This window comes from Rhinichthys klamathensis, unplaced genomic scaffold (assembly GCF_029890125.1).
Source record: "Rhinichthys klamathensis goyatoka isolate OS25496 unplaced genomic scaffold, OSU_Roscu_1.1 h1tg000687l_1, whole genome shotgun sequence".
NCBI lineage: Eukaryota > Metazoa > Chordata > Actinopteri > Cypriniformes > Leuciscidae > Rhinichthys > Rhinichthys klamathensis.
This window is the reverse complement of record NW_026607115.1, coordinates 706,779-728,797: the sequence shown is the minus strand read 5'-3', so window position 1 is coordinate 728,797 and position 22,019 is coordinate 706,779. Positions and strand designations below refer to the sequence as shown.

General features: G+C 39.3%; 1 protein-coding gene across 1 annotated transcript in view; it reads right to left on the bottom strand.

Moving 5' to 3' along the window:
• The window catches only part of nexmifb (neurite extension and migration factor b), an 81,019-nt gene extending 70,247 nt beyond the window's left edge, over positions 1 to 10,772 (bottom strand). The window contains exon 1 of the mRNA XM_056241977.1: positions 10,388 to 10,772. The gene's annotated coding sequence lies outside the window, so the exon portion shown is untranslated. The remainder of the gene's footprint in view (positions 1 to 10,387) is intronic.
• Between the last annotated feature and the right edge of the window lie 11,247 nt (positions 10,773 to 22,019).

Here is a 22,019-nt window from a genome sequence, read left to right as displayed (position 1 = left end):
GCATCCGCCATATCAACCAGGCTGAGCCATCGATGGCGCTCCTGAACCACTAAGGTGGACATCGCCACACCGATTGCACACGCCAAGACACTCGTGCCCCGGAGGGCGAGGTCAGATGTAGTGCGGTGCTCACCTATGAGCGCACAGTCTCGGCTACCCTCGTGCATGTCCATGAGTGCCCTGGCCTGATAGACCTATAGCAGCGCCATGGCATGCAAAGAGTGCGTGCATCCACTTCCGTATTTATACCCGCGCCGCGGGTGCGGAGTGTGCGTTGCAAGTTACGCACGCCAAATTCCATTGGCTCGTTCAATAGTACTCGAAGATGACTGGCTCCCTGGCGTGATCCCATTCAGTCGACGTCGACTATGTCTGACGTTCTCGATTGAAAGGGAACAACATTTTTCAGGGTCTGACTGTTTCTATAGGAACCGGAGCTTCTGCAGTGACGCGATGACTTTACCAATCGGTGATTGGCTCTTATTTAGAAGGCGGGACTTATTCTGCCATATTGAGCATTGCACTTTTCCCCATTCAAAACAATAAGAGTGACGCGTCTTGTGTAATTCTAGTCTTTAGTAATACTCTTTTCAGCACAATAAATAAATAGTGCAAAAACGAAATAGTGAGTTTTCAGTATTAAATTTAATATATAGTTTTAATCACCAATTTGGGATTGTCTTTCTCATGAAGGACACATGCAGTACTGCCTTAGATATTGGCCAAAATGAGATACATAACAGGGCATCATGAAACAGCCCTCACACATGGGAGCAATGCCGTCTAGGTAGGCAGCTCACTAGGGTCGTTGTCATCGCTAGCACAACTGCATCAGTCAGTGACAGCGTGCGATGAACTCGGGTTAATGTGTGAGTCAGACTAACTACAAGGAACACGAATTTAGAGTGGTGTTATTAATACAATTATGATTAAATACGCCAGTTCTACAGTAAGTGATTTGACTTCCTACAGATGCATCAATGCTCTACAAATGAAGAAATTAAGCAAATTTGAACCTTAATAGAAAATTAATTGGTGGTGCTGAAGGCGTTGGAGCAGATATGTGGATTAATAATGGATAAAAAGGAGTTTTCCTTCTCTTCCTCTCCTGTTTGGATCTGGTGGTGTGTTTGAAATGTCTTGAGTCCAGTGAGGTTGTGCCAGTGAGGTGGAGAAGCGAACCCTTGACAGGTCCCAGTGTGACACCGCATGCTGATGACAACCCTGTCTGCCAGCTGGCTCAAGCTTCCCGGCCAAGAATGAGTCTACAAACAGGTGAAAGTCTCACTGCCTACACTGAGAGATGAGACACCGTTTACAGAATAGGTTCACAGTGGGACCAGGAGCGATGGCGGTATGCTGTGCAATCAGAATCTGAAATTAATGCTTTTTTTTTTCTTCATATTTTCATATTTAAACCACCAAATATAAGGAAACAAATCACAACGTGTCGTATTTTTTTTTAGCTGTGTGTCACTGAGAGATGTGGACTGGCTCATTTCATTTATAATTTCTGAAAACAAGAGGGGACCGCATCTTTGCAGCTGCCGACCCAAGGTTATGGAACGGTTTACCACAGTATATTACATTATCATTGTCCCTTAGTGAGTTTAAAAGGCATTTAAAGCGTTTTTTTACACGTTAGCTTTTGATCATACATGAGTGTCGAGGTACTGTTGTCACAGGTATTGGTTTTTAAGAGTCTGAAGATATTTTAAGTGTTTTTAAGACTTAAAAACCTGAGAGTATAAATTTTGCATATTCTTTATTTATAGATATTTGTGTTTGTTATATTTTAATGTTTTATTGTTTGTGCAGCACTTTGGTCAATATTGTTGTATTATCATGTGCTTTATGAATAAATTGGAATTGGAATATATACGACGCTGCAAGTGACAATAAAACAAAATTCTGTATCAAAATTTATAGGCAAGAAAAGTAGTTTGTTTAGGCTGGGTTGTATGAATTACAAACCTGCGCACATATTTTAAAAAGCACATAACTATAGAATTCTGAATGAGCATGTGAACGCCGTCAGCGTTAATCACAGGTTCGCGTTTAAAGTCTGATCATTTCGACGGAGGTGAATCAATCAAAGTTAACTTTAGCTGGAAGTAACATTATTCAAGAACCGCTATAACGCCAAAACAATCTGTTACCTTAAATTATATGTTTATCTCTGTAAAGCTGCTTTGAAACAATTCATTGTTAAAAGCGCTATATAAATGAAGATGACTTGACTTGACTTGACCCAATAACCTGTGCTATTATTTACTGTATATAGTATGCAAGGAAAATGGGCAAAATAATGCAATACAATGTATAAGCAATGTATTTTGCATCGGAAGCTGTGATAAACACATGGACAAAGCATGTGTTAAAAGTGTTTAAAATGATATTGGCTTCAACCTCATAGAAATCCAAACATCCTTCAAAGTTCTCTGTTCTGAACAACTGAAATCATTTGCGGCACAGAGTAAAAAGTCAAAGGACTTCAAAACATGATACTGCCAACCTCTCAGAGAATAAACGAGTTTAACGCTTATCATCTGACAGCCATACCACATGAAACAGATGTGTGTTTACATGACAACGATATGCTTAAAACGGACAAGTATTTCCGCGAACATACATTGTCAAAACGATCATCATTCACGCGGATCCGCGAAAACGCCTAAAAACAATGTATTCTGCTGCCAAGTCATTAGATGGCGATGAAACACTATAGACACGTAATACACATTTCCGTGAGATTTGCGTTTTTTTTGTTTACATCAGAGACTGTTTTCAAAAACTTGCATTATGAAACCCATTTTCAAAAGTTTGCGTTTTCAGGCACCCAAAACGCATACAAAGTTTTAAGTTTTTAGTTGAAAACTGTCATTTAAACCGCCCCTTAAACAAGTTCCTACTGCTCCACATTACAATACATTATACTATCATTAAATGATACCAAGAATATACAATATTTGGTCTCACTTTATTATTTTAGGTGTCTTTAACTACTATGTACAAAACAATGTTTAGGTACAATGCACTTATTGTGTTGATGTTGTATTGTAAGACACTTGTGGTGCTATTGAGGTGGATACGGGTAAGGTTAGGACAGGTTTGGGTAGGTTAAGGCTGGGTTAAGGTGTAAGGGAAGGTCAACAGTGTAATTATAGATGTAATTACAGAAATGAATTGCAGCTGTAACTAAATGCAGGTATTTTTAAATTTACAGTAAGTACAATAAAACATGTATGTACACAATACGTGCATTGTATCAAATGATTCATTTAAAATGTTAGTGTAATGTAAAGTGGGACCCACAATTCTTACTATATATACTAAAATAAACAATGTTTATCTGTTTTGATTGTCCCACTAATGGGAAGACAATTATTTAAATGCATTGAAAATTTAACCCATGACATAAATCCAAAATGGTCACTAATTCCCATGTATTCCTTTTGCTTGACACCTAATTACATACATAATCTTCCCTCTATAAATTGACCCTACAGGGGCTTGAACCTAGTATCACTGGGTTAACAGCCCTGATCACCATCATACCAACCTTTTAAAAATTGGATGAAAGAGACGAGCGTGAAAGATTATTACAGTGCTCATTTTTGGCGCTCATTTGGTGGTGTTTAAAGATCCTGAAACCAGAGCCGCCAGCCTCAGAGGCCGAGACACACAAAGACTCTAGTGTCACTGCAGTCCACTGAGGATGGGGGGTTGGGGAATGAAAACGCCACCGAGCACACAATTAAAACCCCCAAGATAAAGCAGGATTTCTATCTCTGAAGTCTCTATAATGCATTATAGCGCTATTTTAATGTATTATGAAGGCATATAGCATGCATTACATTAATTATGTTATTTGTTGCACGTATCGCTGCAGTTCGGAAATGAAATGTCTGGAAAGTGGCGCTAAAAGATTAAAGCTCTGTTGCGCTGGGAAATAACGTACCGCCTACATTAAACTCGACCCTAAATCTAATGGTGTTAAAGCAAACGAGAGATAATCATTTGAAGCAATCATACCATTATATCTTGCTTCTACAAAGCTTTGAGCTCTTTTAATTGTGATTCGGCCATTGCATAGTATTGTGCAAGGAATTGTGCGAAAATAAGTCTTTATAAATCACCAATCTGACCGTCAACATAACAGTGAAAAATAATCTTTTCACGTTTTTGGACACAAAAAAAGTTTTTCTAATGAGCCTGGGTTGATCTTAAATATATCAGTAAAGCCAATATGGCTGCCATTTTGATCTGGCATAGACCAATGAGCAAGCTTGCTTGGTGGATTCACAGAAGTGTCCGCTTACCTTTGAGTCAGTTTCAAAAGCAACGGTCAGCCTCATCAAAGCATAACAAACAATTTTGAGGAAATTTAGATACATCTATAGTTTGAATTGGATAAAAACACCTATACAGCTCGACATGTTGATCAAGTGTTTTGACACTTAGGTAGGCATACATATTATTTGGTGACCATTAAATGAATATATTACCAGTAAAAGTCCAAAATTAACAGTCTTTTGTTTTGAATTGAGAAAATGTATTGGCCATAAAAACTTCCTACTGGCCATTCAACTTTAATTTTTACGCTAATATTTCATTGAGTTTTGTTTAGGTGGAATAACATCAAGAATGTGCTCCGGTGGTGTTAGTAAATTAGAACAAAGAAACAAAAAAACACTTTTGTCTGTCCTTCCACTTTTCTGTGGTCGACTGTTTTTTATCTCCTACAAAAATGCAATTACAAGTATATTTCGTGTGGAGACGACCATTGACTTTGTGATTTTGCCTCCTGCTTCGATGAAATCAAGCGCTGCGTCGCACCTGCAGTCATCTCTACGTGAATCTCCACTGTTGACAACTGTCTGCGTCGCACATGGCTGGAATATGATTTCATCAAAGAGCTCTTGACCACAGCCACTACAACCCAGCAATTTCCATACAGCGTAAAACCACCACAGCATTCACAAAGAAAAAAACCCCCGCTCCATCAAGAGCTACTTCAGCCCAACAGCTATGCTTATTCAGATGTGTGCTTCCACACCAAATTATCATATCATGCAGAAAGATGTGTGTGTTCTGTTCAGCACAGTATAGTATAGTTAAACCAGATAGAGCGTATTCCATGTGCATGGCATTTTAATATGGTTTTAAATGTGAGGGAAACAAAGACGTGCGCTTTTAACATGTGCCAAGAATGAGTAGAGAAATGTGTTGTGTGCCAGAAAGTATACAGCTTTCCTGAAGGCTTACACTGTAACGGCATGGGGAACTGCACCAAAAGTCAAGCACGACTGAAAATACTACTGGCTAACAAAGCGGACTCGAAACGCACCCCAAAATGTGCTTTAGACGGGCAGCGTATGTTTTGAGACCGTGATGTCCAAAGGTGTGGTTTGGACAGACTGCTCGCTAGGTCTTGAGACCATGATGCCTAAAAGTGACATATACGTAGACCGATCACTTGATTTTAAACCATGACGCACAGTAATGTCATCTAGGTAGGCAGCTCACTAGATTTTATGACTATGGTGCCCAAAAAACGCCGTCTATGTTGGCAACTCACAATTCAGTCTAGGTAGGCACCTTACTAGGTTTCTTTTCAGACTGACATGGTATTTTATACTAAAATGCCCAGAGATTCTGTCTAGACAGCTCACTAGGTATTCAGACCAAGATGCCCTAAAATACTATCCAATTAGGCAGCCCTACTGAAGGGTTCAGTTACACTGCAACACCATAAGAAAAGCATGGCTAATGCCCAGAACTACTAGAAGCATCTCAGTATAGAGTGCATTAGTGCATTCGTTTTCAGTGGCATCGGTTCCGTATTTTTCCCATAGGGATTTTAATGAAAGTTTTTGTTAAAGCATTATAAGCCACAAATCAACCAAACCAGCTACTAGGTTTCGATTTGAAGCAAAAAAGTACTTGAAAATCTGACAAACAGATAAAGGTACAAGACTGTGTGAACTTTACAGCTTTAATGAGGAGAACAACTGCAATCTCACGAAGCATGGTAAAGGACATAATCGCATTAAAAACATGGTGAAATATAAAAGTATTCATTTAAAGAAATTGATTATATATAGAAACAATATATTTTAAGGTTATTGATTATATATAATGAACCCCTGAAGACTAATTCGGCGCTGGTTCCTTTAAGAATTTCCTGTGGGGTTTTATAATGTTTTTTTTGTTGTTTTTGTGTTATTTATGAGTAAAATAAAGCCTGTGGTAAACATAACTTGACGATACTTTGACCTTTTGTTCTACAGCATAAACTGCACACACTCGCACCCTAAGCCGTCTTATCTAGTTTTAACCTCTTAACCGTTGCCGGAGCGCCGTTTTTTGAATTTTTTTTTTTTTTTTACATAGTTATGACATAAATTTTTGAGACATAACTGCTTCAAAAGTCACGTTTTCGGCTATGGGTGTGTGTAATTTACTTTGTAGAACAAAACGTCAGAGTATTGCCAAGTTATGTTCACCACCGGCTTTATTTTACTAATAAACTGATTTTTTTTTAATATAAAACCTCATAGGAAATTCTTGAGGGAACCAGCGGTGAATTAGTTTTCGGGTTCTGACATCATCCTGCACCGCTCTATTACATCATTTGCGGTGCGTCACGAGAGAGGGAATTTACTCTTTCGGAGCAACTTGCTCGCTGCGAGTCATTGGTCATATTTTCTGCACAGCATCATGGGTAATGTAGTTTTCACTGCGCATTTCACTTTTAAACACAATTATTTAAAAAAATAAGTTGAACTAATGTGAACAGATGGTTTCAACTGAAGCATTTAGCATTGATCAACAACCTCTGAACTTTGTCTATTAAAGGTTTTAAGATATGGTTAAAAAAATCTTCTTTTTTTTTTACTTCCGGAGGCCGCATGTTGCACTTTATCGTCAATTAGAGAACAATGTCCAATCAAAAGGAAGACATTTTAACAGGCCAAACGTGAATTATAATAAATATCTCTGTGACGGCATTCACTGAGCTGAAACCTTACACTGGCTCCTGAACTCGAGCCTCGGGTGAGTCTCAGGAAGCCTGACGTTGAGGCCCGTGTACTCTCTCTGTCCCTGAGGAAAAGCCTGAGCTCTCTCCCCCTCCGGCCATGAAAAGCAATCAGAAGCGGAACAATCTCCCATGGACCTCACCTCTGTTTAATTACAGCGCCGTCTCACGCTCCGAGAGAAGACATGCTGCAATATGACTGAAGAATCGCAGTCGCTGAACATGAAGCGTGTAGCGACCGAGTGCGACTGATATCAGTGTGGACAATGCAAATCAGCGAATGATTGGTGGACCTATTTTTTTAATGATTCTAATGTGACAGAAGGCTATTACAATTTTTAAAAACCATTAATCGCACACTCGTGAAATCAAGCATACACCCTTAATCTTGTTTATCATGTTTATTTTGTCATCATTTGCTATATCCAGCATCAGATTGAAGGGTGATTCTCACAAAACTGTATTTTCTGCAAGCTTTTTATGAGGTCAGTTTAGGTGTCTTTTAGGGGTGTAGCGGTACGTGTATTCGCACCATTGTAACATTAAGGTCTCCTGTTTGGGAACGCTTGGGTTTCCTGGTGAATTACGGAAGCAGAACACGATGAACACAGCATTGTAGCCCAACCACCATTAACCAACATTAATCGCAATAAAGCTCTGCGTTTTGATACTTTCGATAAGAAAGAAAGTGTCATTTTTCAAATTCTGTCCATTTTATCACGAAATCAAACAAAGAAAACGCATCATATCATAATAAAAGAGCTCGTAAACTTTTTACAAGCTTGTAACATTTACCTCAGGAAAGTCATTCAGTGTCTACAGCTTGTTCGTCGGCTAGAGAAATGAACTCTTTCGCTAAGCAATATATTAGCCTAGGCTATATATATTCATTATATTGATGTCTTGATTATTTAATGCAGGTTAAATAAACCTGTCATAAAAATGCCAGCCACTGTGTAAATGATCATATTTCAACAACAAATTGGTGTAAAAACATATAATAATTAGATTTAGAAGTGAATGCAAAAACGGCCTTGTTTGCATACAATTTGTTATTTGATTGTTGATTATTATATCTAAAAGTAAATGGCAACTGAATTTAGGGTAATTGTTCGGGCTCTGTTGTTCACCTAGTAATGTGCAAGTAGGGCTCCTATAGTTTACCATTAGCAGAGATCATTTTTTTTATCCTTAATTGAATAAATTTGAAGACAGAGACACGATTTGTTCAGTAAACCACTGTTTAATAAAAAAAAAAGCAATTTTATGTTTAGTTTTCTCCCTCCTGCCGTACCGAACCTTGACGCCAACACCGAGGTGCGTACCGAACCGTCAGTTCTGTGTCCCGTTACACCCGTCTTTACAAAAAAGGACACTTGGAGACTCCAAAAGGAACACTAAATAACCAAATGATATAATTCATAAATGTATACACACCAAATGCACCCTTGAAAAGAATTGATGTGTATAGTATGTGTCCAGTGCAACAGCAGCACTGAAGCAATGAAATCATCAAGTTAAAGGGTTAAAGAAATCCCGCCTATATATCTATATAGCTGATAACAGATAAATGATAGCAAATAAGATCAAATCAACAGTATTTTGCACAATATTTCTGCCAAATTCCATTCAAAATATTTAAAAACAAAAATCACATTTATTAGACGACCCTATTAGAACTAACAACATTTTGGTGCAATGAGCAGTTAATCAGGCATTAATAGCCGCTAATGCTGATAATCTCATAACGACTGAAGAACAGCGATTAGTCTGCCTGGGCCGTAACTTGGTCTCGCTAATTGAAACATACTCAAGTTTCCTGTGAATCATCAAGGTAGCCTATGTTCTCCTCTCACCACATAATCACTTAGCAAAACCGTTGTTGTAATGTGGCTAATAAGGGATTGTTCCCACTGCAGTAGCTAAGTAGTAAAGAAGCTTTCAGAAATCCTTTAGGCCAAGATCTTTCAATTAAACGAACGAAAACAATACACTCACAGTGACGATGCTTGCAGTCCAAGGCAAATCAATGCAAGCGAGCTGTTTTATAAAGAGAAAAATAACGGTGGAATTAATGGAACGCTGCAAAATAAAGGCTAAAACAACTAAAGAAAAAAGAGTAACCAGAACTGGAATGTCATTCAATCAAAAATGATTGAGAACAAATGCAATGTGGGGGTGGAAGAGGTCTATTTTACTTCTCTCGCAATACGTCAATCTCACTGGTTCAATGCCATCTGTTCACCTCGAAAACAGCCATCATCTCAGAGGGCATTGTTGAGAAGACCATAGGGAAGGAAACCAGCAGACGGTATGACCAAACGCAGGGAAAAAAGAACGAAAGAAACACACTAGGCCATTGATAGACTTGTGACTCAGTGAGTGAGCGGCACAGATTGAGCTGACATAGTGCTCAAAACTGCCAATGTATTCAATCAGAAGAGATTCAGTTCTTTTAGATGACTACAAACAAACAGTCGTCACCACATAGTTCTTCAAATGGATCAAGCATCTGAGACACAAGCTTTATCTGCACACACACAGCCACTGATGGTCAGGAGTGCTCACTAGGTTTGGAGACCATAATGCCCAGAAATGCTGTCTAGGTCCGTCAAACCTAGAGAACTTGAGGTTGATGAGACAAACGCTGCATTTCCATACTGTTACTGAATAAGGACAACAAGTTAATGAACTATTACGCATCTTGAAGGGACACAAGCACCATTATGTAGTTTAGTACTCCGTTTTTTCTATTGAAAATGACCTCATGTGTTTGTTTCATCTGCACTTTTTGGCACAAGACAATAAGAGTATTAGGCAAGAGTGATCCAACACTACCTATCATTGAGCATACATGACATCTAAGTCAGCAGTCCACTTATAATGACCAATAATGCTTTCTAGTGAGGCAACGAAGAATCCCCAAAATGCCCTCTATAGGAAATCATAATGTCCAAAAACGATTGGTCGCCTCACTGTTTTTTTTTTCTTGGGCACCATATGGAGCCCCCCAAAAAATGTCTATGTATGCAGCTCTAGAGAGAGATCATGATGTTCCACTATGCTGTCAGTATTGGTTGAGTCTATGGTGCCCAAACCAGTGCCAGCGCACTAGGTTTTACGACACATGCACCCCCCAACCAAAAAAAAAAAAACCTTGGTTTTGAGTCAAGTGTCAGAAGTGAGCAGGCTTTCATGGATCCAAAAGTAACATTAATACGCACATTACGAACACCTCCTCCTCATCACATCTCATAATATCGATATGCACTGTATGAGAACAGTCATATGCATGCATATTGTCAAAGTGGTGCGTTTTCGTCCGTATTTCATGCAGAACAGCACTTACCCATTCTTTATGCTGACAGAATGTGTTTATTTCTTAACGCCGAGTTCTTTTGACCACAATGTTGAAATAATTTCCTTTAATCAGAGGCACTTGTGCATGTTTTCGCGCATCCCGGGCCTCCAGTGCGAGCACAGGTGGACGCGCCTCCCGTCAGTGATGGAGAACAGCCCGCGGATTCTCTCTCCTCTATCGCTCCATCTGTAAGGACGGCGTCTTAAAAGACCACTCGTCAGCTCCAGCGTGTCTCCATCTGTGCATCAGCCGCTGGATGCTGCCATTGTTCGGGCTGCGGGGTCTCGGTGTGGTGTGGTGTGGTGTGGTGGTGCTGGTGATGATGGGCGCAGTCTCGTAAGCGCGCTCGCTCGGTGCCTCGCGCGTCTCTCTGGCTCCGGCGCGTCAGAGTGCGCGCGCCCTCAGTGCTCAGAGGCTCGTGACGTGTGCGTGAAGGGGAGGTGCTACAGGTGAAAAGGCCACAAAGTTTTGTTTTTCCTTTTATCAAAATGTAACGTCGCAATACATAAACATAAAAATGTATTGTGACTCTGCTGGATCATATTTTCTAATAAATGCAGATTAATAACGTAAATATTCTATTGAGAGGTCAGGGTTTAGTTCGTTTAAAACAGCTATAAACACTTTTTCACTAATGAAAATTACTTACAAAAAATCGAATAACATTACTTGGTAGAACACGTGTAAATTGCAAATATTACAATATTGAAACCTTGTCAAATAAATTACTCTTAAGGCCCCCTTAACACCATAACTATAACAATATATCGCTGGAATCTGAATTTTTCAGCTGATGAACCAATCAGAAAACATCCTGCTTTAAAGCGCTTCAGCATTAAAAATGGCAGACAAAATTGTAGCATGTGCATATATTAAAGGCCCACTGAAGTGTCATGAAACATTATTCAATGTGTTGACGTAATTTCCACTAAAACAGGAAGACAGGGCGGGGCATATTGAACAGCTCCACCCCTTTTTTTAAATAGCCAATAGGGTTTGTTTTATACCTCAGCTCAGCCAGAGCCACCGAGCTCGGTAAAGCTGCAGTTTCCTCCTAATCTCCTCCAAATACAGCATTTGGTGCATAATTCAAATGGATCTGATATGTTTTCTGGTCTGCGGGGCGATTCGTGCACATGTCGCGCTCTGTGCTGTCGTGTCTCTGGACTGGATCTGCGGAGGTGACACTAACATGAAACCAGACTTCATTCGCCCTGATGGAAAGCATGTGTGACTTGTTTATGAGTCTGACACTGTCTGAATCGTTCCCAACAAGTGACCGATTTTAGCCGCAGCTTCAGCATCTATTTATAATGTAGGGGGCGGAGCCTCAGATTCTAGAAAGCATTTGATTGGACAGAAAATCTGATGAGAAGCTGAAATGCAGTGATGTCATCAAAATCATTGATCCATATTAGCAGAAGTGAGAGACTAAGATTTCTTTGAATGCTTATATCTTCTAAATGTGAATTGTGTCAATGTTTTGGAGCACACTAGCTTATAGATAACAGTAAGGCTAACATATTCATACTAAAAGAAAAAAAACAACAACAGAACAATATCGTGTGTGGACTCTAATCTAGTTTGTTATACTGTAGTTATCTTTATACTCACTTAATAATGTTGAGTTAAAAATAACCCAACGAGTAACCCAAATATGGGGTGATATAGCACTTTCCCAATGGTGGGTTATTTTAACCCAATGCCCAACGTTTAAGTTGTCCATTCATTTTTATTTATATGATTTATTATTATTATAATAAATAAAATACGTGTTGTTTTCAAATACAGATTGTTTAATTGTAAAAAAAACACTAAATATGACTCAACAAATATATTTTTAAATTACAAACTAAATATTGGGGAGTCTAGAAGTTAATGTAAAAATATACAGAATTGTGTACATAAATTCAAAATACACAAGTGTACATACAACATACGTATTTAACCCAACAGCCGGTTAAATTACCCAAAATGACCTAACATCTTTGGAAAATAATCCAAAATATGTGAATATGTGACCCGATATGGTTATTAAAAAAATAACCCAACCTTTTTTACTGTGTAGTTATCGTTCCAGGTGTGAACGGGCCTTTAGACCAGAAGTGCTGATAGATTAAACAAACACACGTGACACAAGGCAGAATCGTGAAAAGATATTTTAAAGTTATCTACAACTGATGTAAAAAGCTATTGTGTGTCAAGAAACTAAAACACTGAAATCCAATCTGTGGTGGTGTTGAGCAAAGCAGCATATTAGAGGCAATCGTTTAAAAGCTGCAATTTGTGTAAGCGTTGCCCTCCTGCCGTCTCCTTTTCCATTGTGTGATTCCCAGCCTACGTAGAGACATTATCCTGGTAAACAGAGAAATATAGTCCTCATTAAGCTCTGATCTCTGGAAGCAGCACACACACATCACTGTAGACATGGACATCTGTGGATGCTAAGGTTCAGTTGGCCTTCCATCACAAACCAGCACAACTAACACACGCTTCCACAGTTTAGCTGCCAAATATTCTATAAGAAATGGCGAGGACGTTGTTCTTCATCACAGTTACAAATGAGTAACAATCAGCCCAACCAATTTAGAAATGTCAATTTATATTGTGCTGTCTTCTACTAGATAATTAACTGTAAGAAAACTAGACTAGAAGACAAGCAAAATCCTGCAAAATGTCCAAAGTCATCATTCCAAAATATTTGATCACAGATGTTTGTAAGTTCGGAGTTGAGATGAGATGATATGGCACTGTATCGCCTCTAAATCCCAGTCAACATGTGTATTTGCATGTGTATTACTCTGGGCATTGGCCCAAAATGGGCATTTTATCTGGGGCAACTTGGGTAGTTCCCAAATGGGCTCCCTACATTGTAAAAAATATTTTAGCAATTTAGTTATTTCAACTTATTTTTTTGTATAGAGATAACTAGATTGTCCAGACAACAAGAAATTTTAAGTTTTCTTGTCCTCAACTTATCGAAATAAGTTAGTTAAACTAAAAAAAACCCATGCAAAAAGATAACACAAAATAATGAGTTAAGTTTTTTTACAGTGTATGCGGGTACAAGTCGGGTCACTATAGGGAAATGAGCAGAATTACTGGTCAATCTCTACATTTACCAACTCAGCAACAATCATGCACATTTGCTGTGATTCTGCATAATAATAACACTTTCCTCAAATAAACCATAGGTTTATTATCACAGTCTGTTGCATATTTAATCATCTGTTGTGCCAGTCTAATGATATTATTTATCATCAGCATTGGCTCTAAAATGCCACGATTGATGTTCATTGTCTATGATGTGGAAGTGTCTGCTGCTAATTTGCTGTCATGATGTGTCGGCTTACGTTAAATTTGGTTGTTTTTGTGTCATACATTTTGCAACCTAGCCTGTCGTCACATTACTTCCACTGAAATGCACACCCTGATAGTGTGATGATGCAATTATTTGTAATGAGGATTTGGTTTTTATTACATTTTGTTTTATTTTGGTGATAACTCTCTGATTGCTTGTAGCATTTCTTGTCAAAGGTAACTTCTTGAAGGACATGGTAATCTAGGCGGATTTGTTCCTGACAAGGGAAGAGGATGAGAGGGCCACGGTTTAAGAGTCACGGTTTGCTACAGTGTTAATTTTGTCAGCAAATTTTGATTTAGTTTTAGTCTTAGTCTTTTGACTAAAATGCCATTTAGTTTTAGTCATATTTTAGTCATCTGAATTGTTTTAGTTTTAGTCTAGTTTTAGTCGACGAAATACAATAACATTTTAGTCGACTAAATCTACAGTAGATTTAGTCGACTAAAATATAATGGGTTTAGTTCAATTGTAAGGCGTTAATTTAGAATTTCTCTAAAATTTCCAAACCCATATACTCCCGGAGAAAACATCTATTAACCTATTAATATGAATGATTTTTAAGTTTGAACATGCAATACAGATACAGATTTAACTGCTGTTACTTAAAAAATATCTTAAAATGAAATAAAACCACTTTTCCTAAAGTACAACACAGTCTTCTTTACAATGAATGATATATTCATTCCTTATAACTACTTACACATCATTCTTTATTCTTTCAAGCAGACATATTTATTTGTATGAATTAAATATAATTAATCCTTATTAAAGCTATTAACAAACAGTGAATGCTTTTCTCTTTTTCTTTTGTTGCTTGATCAAAATTAAGGACACGGACTGCATTAGGTTTATTGCCACTGTCACTTTAAGACGTCGGATCATGTCCAATGACATGCGGATACAATTGCACTGATGCACATCCGACACACTCAGTTTAAGACATAACCAGCATAGTTTACATGCTTATGTAACATGCGAGTATGTAACATGCTTTTACATGTTACATACTCTCCAAAAAGGACATTTAGACATACTGTTGTGTATTTCTCCATTCAGACACGAAAGAGAGCTCAATTCAGTAGCCTACTCGCGCGCTGTAGGTGTATTGTGTCTATGGCTGGACGCTTCGGTCGTGTGTGCGCACAGAAAACCGCACCGAATAGAGCTCTTTTTTGCATCGTCACTCTTATTCAGAGATCTATATGTCTGCCCTACTCATTCTCCCAGACGTTCACATTTTTTAACGTTTTATGACCGCGGGGTAGATCACGTTACAGTAGCCTACAAATGTGCGCATCTACCACACACGCAGGACATCAGTTCTGACGGATCGCTTCCCAAATCGTCACTATCTAACATTTTCGTCTAGTTTTTATTCGTTGACGAAAATGTCAATAGATTTTCGTCATAGTCTTTGTCATTCAAAACTAGTTTTTATTTAGTTATCGTCTCGTTTTCGTCTGTGAAAAAAATGTCGTTGACGAATAATTTTCGTCGTTATTTTCGTCAACGAAATTAACACTGGTTTGCTATTATTACAGAATGTCTCTGTTGTTCCAAATAAAAGATTTATGAGAAGATTTGCTTGCAAATCACTGACCAGGTGAGAAGTAATATGAAGTTCTATGAATATGCAAATGAGCCCCGCCTCCACTCACTCACTCAGCTCAGAGATCCACTGGGTGGCGATCACACGTTGATCTGATTGGTTACAAGGTCGTTTGTGACGTCAGAAACACCAGCGATTTCAAACCGTGTTTTTGAGACTGTCTTTGGTTCAGTTTTAATGAGAAAATACTCAGCAATGCTGTCGACTTTTGAATTTGCACATGGTTTCTCTTAAAGCATATTAAAAACACCACCTAAACACATAAACAACATTAAAAGCTTGATTTTCACCACAGGGGGGTTTTAAAGGCTTCTGTCATATATAGAACCTTTTAGATGTTCCCATCATGGGATCATGTTATGGATTTAGTTTTAATTAATTAAAGGTAAAGTATGTAGCTTCAAAACAGGCTGAATGAAGAAGGTGAAACGAAGGATCTTTGAGATGTCCTGATGACGTGGCAGCCAGAGATATCCGATAAACTCACGGCGAAGTACTTTTTTGTTCTTCACTTAGGGTTAAATAAAGTTTGAAATACGTGATCAGCGATATACTGTTATCGAGCTGCGATATACCATTTAGATGAAGCCGTAAACATACGCTTTCCTCTCAATAACAAAATAAACACAAAAAAAAATTTGAGAAAAGGGAGGGAGGAGTCCAAGATGGAGTCCTGCTAACTTAACTTTCGCCGAGCTTTGCTGACAAACTTTTATAACGGCATAAATATCATTCTTTAAAGGTGCAGTATGTGAGATTGACAGCTAGGGGTTGAAATGGGTAAATATTGGAGATATTCCTCCTCAGATTCGACACTCACGCGGGTTGCCAGATTGAGGACACACAACAGGAACGAGCGCAATTGACAATAGAATGCGAGGAGACTTAAGTTGATTTATGATGAGTTGATATCACGTTTTAATATGCTCCCGTTCATAGAGATTTTAAGATGCGGGTGCGGAGGGTTTTTAGGTCGGGTAGAATCTGCGATCTCTAACCCAGTTTGTTCGCTGGCTTCCATGGCTGCAAGACGCTGTGTTTTCCACCAACTGGCGACCTGTAGTGGCGAAATACTATTGGGTAAACTGGCAGTGGGCAAGATCACACACACCAAAACAAAAACAGACGTTTTTCAGAGAAACGAGTATGGAAACTCAGCATATTTTCTAAAAATCTCCAAACATATTATGATATTTTTATGCTTTAGTACAAAAAAAACTTACATACAGCACCTTTAAAGTTAATTTTGAGCAAAATCATCCACATCTATCTTTCTGCTTTCTCTGTGATTTTGAAATGTGAAGTCGACCGCTGACAAAATGAAAGATATGTCACGTTTCATTAGCCTGACTTCGTCATACTCATATTCTAGTCAGAATGTGAGTCTGATACTGCACCATAGGGCTTTGATTATGAGGCGTGTCTTAACCGAATCAGGAAAAAAAAAACCTCTGCACTCAATTGGATAGACCTACAACCAATCAGAGCAACGCAGTAAGTGTTTTTTTTTTTATGAGCTACGCAAACTGTCAACAGAACTCAACTACACGCACGCTTGAAGAAGTAGTAAAATAACGAGTGTTGCTTCTTTTACTTGGTCCTCCATGAGTGCGACCGAAAGAGAAACCACAACGACCACAGGGTTTTCATTGCGTCCCATCTTCTTAGCGACCATTGGAGCCAGCTGATAAAATAAACTTTAGCCGAATCCCGTAGTAAGGACGGCAAACACATCTTTCCGATCGACAAATGCCTTGATTGCAGTTCTCTGTTCGTCTATTAAATTGAATGCGCTGTCGATTTCTTTTACAACAGACGCGATAGAGGAATCTCTACATCTCAGTTCTCCAGCTGCAGTCATCTCTGAGGGAAACCAGTTCAACCCAAGCGCTCTTTGATAACGTGATGATTACGTAACTGCAGATCATCTGTCCATCATCGTATAAAGCCCGCCCTGGCAATTTGATTTGCCCGACTAATTCTGAACCGATCATAATTACTCCTCAATGGAGCGAGTCCAGACCGAACTTCCCGACCAAAAAATTTTGTGGGCGGTGTTCGGGCTGGCATCCAGGCCCCCTGACTGGGGCTAAAACACTTCCAGATAACCCAGCTAAACCTACATCCAAAAAGAGCAAGGCAGATGATGACATCTCATCTGTTATCTCACCACTCTCTAATCTGATTAACACTCTCTTACACAATAGAGAAAATGCTGAGTGAAAATGCCCTGAAAATTGAAGGTTTGAAAAAAACCCTAGACTTCGTATGTGCTGAATTAAACGACATCAAAGGCAAAGTCAGTCATGTTGAGGTGAGATTGAACACTGAAGAGAAGAAGATGGGATTCTGTGAACAACGTCTCACTGACTTGGAAAGATCCTCCCGTCATTGGAGAGAATGTCGAGCGAAGTCTATCCATATCTGTGAATCGACGTTCCCTGAGAGAGGAATCAGCCTAGCACACCAAACATCACGGTTCACTGCACTGAAGGAGGCTCCAGGATAGTTCACGACCTCCACACATCATCATTCAGTTTTCTTGGTGAGTGGCGAGGACGTCTGCATTTCTTCATACCAATCAACTTCGCTTCACCGAGGATCTCATGGATTCTGATCGGGAAAGAAGACGGATCGAAAGTGGCTGCAACCCTACACACACACAAATACATGCTCTAGTTGTTTTAGTTGAAAGGAAGGGCTGTGGTGTTCTCTGCTTTTCACCAAATCATCTGCACACTCGTCTTTTGATTTTCTTTCTTTTTTCTATCCGAAGCTAGCAGCAACATTGAAAGCTCCAGTCTCCGTGTTTAGCATGACTGCCGCCGGCTCGCTGTGGAGGACAGTCGTGCCGAAAGAACCATCCTTAGAGAAGCAGAGGGAAGCAATTTTTCTTTCAAGATAATCTTGTACGTGGCTTGAGTTATGCATCCTTCACAAAGACAGATCTGCCTGATTCTAGCCTTACTGAAGAATCACCAGATCATCCCCAATCCTCCACCAAACTACAGTGTGTGAGAGACTGTGGGCTGTAGGACTCTCCAGGTCTCCGTCTAACCATTAGAGGACCAGGTGTTGGGCAAAGCTGAAAACTGGAGGAATCAGGAAGATCTGTCTTTGTCTATATGAACAAGATTGTCCTGGAAGAAAAATGTCTTCCTTCTGCTCTGACAATGTTCCCCAACTGGAAGGATTGGTTTTTCCCGCAGGACAAAGCTCCAATCCACACAGCCAGGACAATGGAGCTGAGGATGGAGGAGCACCAGATCAAGACCCTGTCATGGCCGTCACAATCTCCAGACCTGAACCACTGAACACTTCTGGAACGTGATCAAGAGCTTCACCAGACATTAAATAGAGACAAACTGCTTGAAGTTTTTCACCAGGAGTGATATAAAGCAAATGTGCCTCAGCAATGTGGAGAACATGCCAAGACATGAAAGCTGGGACTGGAAATCCACCAAATATTGATTTCTGAACTCTTCCCAAGTTAAAACATTAGAAATGTGTTGTTTAAACATGAATATAAACTTGTTTTCTTTGCATTATTCGAGGTCTGAAAACATGGCATATTTTTATTTTGACCGTTATTTTGACCCGTTGTCATTTTCTACAAATAAATGCTGGAAGAAATGTGGTCAATAGTTTGTAGAATAAATTACAAATGTTCATTTAACTCAAATCCAGAGAAACTGCTAATTTTGAAGTGGTTTCTTAATTTGTTTCCAGAGCTGTATATACATATAAATACATGTAGACCACTTCACTTAATGATTGCTATCAGGATGTGAAGAGACTTTAAACCAACATAACAAAAAAATGTTTCTGGAACAAGTTGCCAACCCTGCTTTTAATCAATTTGTTTGAATTATTTTTATTTCAAATCAATTTTATGAATTAAACAGCTTGTATCACTAGTAATTTTTTATTTAAATACCCAGTTAAACATGAAAGTATATTCAATCATTTAAGACAATTATCTTTCTATAGAACCTTTTAGCATAAAGTGTTCTTTAAAAATGTTGTCAAGAAAGCGTTCTATATAGAACCACACTTTCTTTCTGAGAGTGTGGGACTGGATCTGATCCAGATCTGGATGTGAGCTGAAATGCTATGGCTATGATATACACTCACCTAAATGATTATTAGGAACACCATACTAATACTGTGTTTGACCCCTTTTCGCCTTCAGAACTGCCTTAATTCTACGTGGCATTGATTCAACAAGGTGCTGAAAGCATTCTTTAGAAATGTTGGCCCATATTGATAGGATAGCATCTTGCAGTTGATGGAGATTTGTGGGATGCGCATCCAGGGCACGAAGCTCCCGTTCCACCACATCCCAAAGATGCTCTATTGGGTTGAGATCTGGTGACTGGGGGCCATTTTAGTACAGTAAACTCATTGTCATGTTCAAGAAATCAATTTGAAATGATTCGAGCTTTGTGACATGGTGCATTATCCTGCTGGAAGTAGCCATCAGAGGATGGGTACATGGTGGCCATAAAGGGATGGACATGGTCAGAAACAATGCTCAGGTAGGCCGTGGCATTTAAACGATGCCCAATTGGCACTAAGGGGCCTTAAGTGTGCCAAGAAAACATCCCCCACACCATTACACCACCACCACCAGCCTGCACAGTGGTAACAAGGCATGATGGATCCATGTTCTCATTCTGTTTACGCCAAATTCTGACTCTACCATCTGAATGTCTCAACAGAAATCGAGACTCATCAGACCAGGCAACATTTTTACAGTCTTCAACTGTCCAATTTTGGTGAGCTCTTGCAAATTGTAGCCTCTTTTTCCTATTTGTAGTGGAGATGAGTGGTACCCGGTGGAGTCTTCTGCTGTTGTAGCCCATCCGCCTCAAGGTTGTGCGTGTTGTGGCTTCACAAATGCTTTGCTTCATACCTCGGTTGTAACGAGTGGTTATTTCAGTCAAAGTTGCTCTACTATCAGCTTGAATCAGTCGGCCCATTCTCCTCTGACCTCTAGCATCAACAAGGCATTTTCGCCCACAGGACTGCCGCATACTGGATGTTTTTCCCTCTTCACACCATTCTTTGTAAACCCTAGAAATGGTTGTGCGTGAAAATCCCAGTAACTGAGCAGATTGTGAAATACTCAGACCGGCCCGTCTGGCACCAACAACCATGCCACGCTCAAAATTGCTTAAATCACCTTTCTTTCCCATTCTGACATTCAGTTTGGAGTTCAGGAGATTGTCTTGACCAGGACCACACCCCTAAATGCATTGAAGCAACTGCCATGTGATTGGTTGATTAGATAATTGCATTAATGAGAAGATGAACAGGTGTTCCTAATAATCCTTTAGGTGAGTGTATGTCTGTTGGTCAACATTAAGCAACAGTTTATGTTTTAAGCATGTTTCAGTTGGAGAAAGATATTACATTGTGATAGATAACTGGACTTTTTTTTATTTATTTTTATTTCCAATAACATGCACCGATGAATCAGACCAATGAATTCATGTTGACTTATGCCATATATTGCTTTCTGTTTTCTGAATGTGAAAACTATTTCAACGACACTTGTGTTATTGCATGGCTCCTCTGCAAAATTAATGGGAAATTTCACATGAATAGCACCTGATTATAATATGCAACAGTTCTGTAAACCTGCCGTCTGCAATGCCCTGAAGAACAGCGGGAAACTAAGAGCAGAGCATTTTCTTGCTTTTAAAGAGAAGCCAAAAAATGACCATGATGTGGAAGCACATTAGGCTTGTCCAGCGCGTCCCCGAATCCCCATCTGAGTGGCAGCAGGGTTTGAGGAAGGCTGTTCTAGTTAAGGCACTTGTAGATGCTGAGAGCCTCTTATTCCCTTTCAGACAAACACAAGAGCTCGCCCGGAGAACGCATTCTAAGACCCGCAGAACGCACTCAACCGGTCCCACAATGTCAGAAAATCTCAGCTACTAATGCTCAAATTTACCATTTTGAATCCGCATATGATTCATATTGCGCTAGATATTCCAGTGCATCTCGTCAGATTTCAGACAGGAGGTATGCTGTGGCGAGGACATTAATGGGAACAGCTTGAACAGACGTAAAGCAGGATGTGTTATTTGTGCTTCTCGCACAAAAGCTGAGAGGGGGGTCGAGGCAGGCTTTTACGTGCCCGGAGACGACACAATAGAAAACCTGCAGATCCCTTTCGTGAAAAACAAGAGAGAGGACGAGTGAAAATGTTCAGAGCAAATGGAGCTCACCCATAAGGACGGTTCAGTTTGTCTGCAATAATGAGGTGTTGTGCGTTTAAGACAGAAGCTTATATAATCAATCAACTCCTAATGACTAGAAAATATGGCCTATAATCGGCATTATTCCCAGCAACCCGTGTCAATCTCTGCATGCATGTAATGCTATGGAGATATGCGTATAATTTCCCTATTGTCAGTCTTTATTACATTATTACGCTGTGCAGTTTTCTCTCTCTTTCGTGGAGCGCATCTTTGCTCTGTAAACATATGGATTCCTGCAGGTCATTTTGATGAAACACTGAACATCTGTAATCACATCATATCACCACAATCAATCATCAACGAGGAACATTGTCACAGAGACATTCGAGCTTAAAACACAATTATTTGCAATTGTGTTTTTTATTGTGCTCTGA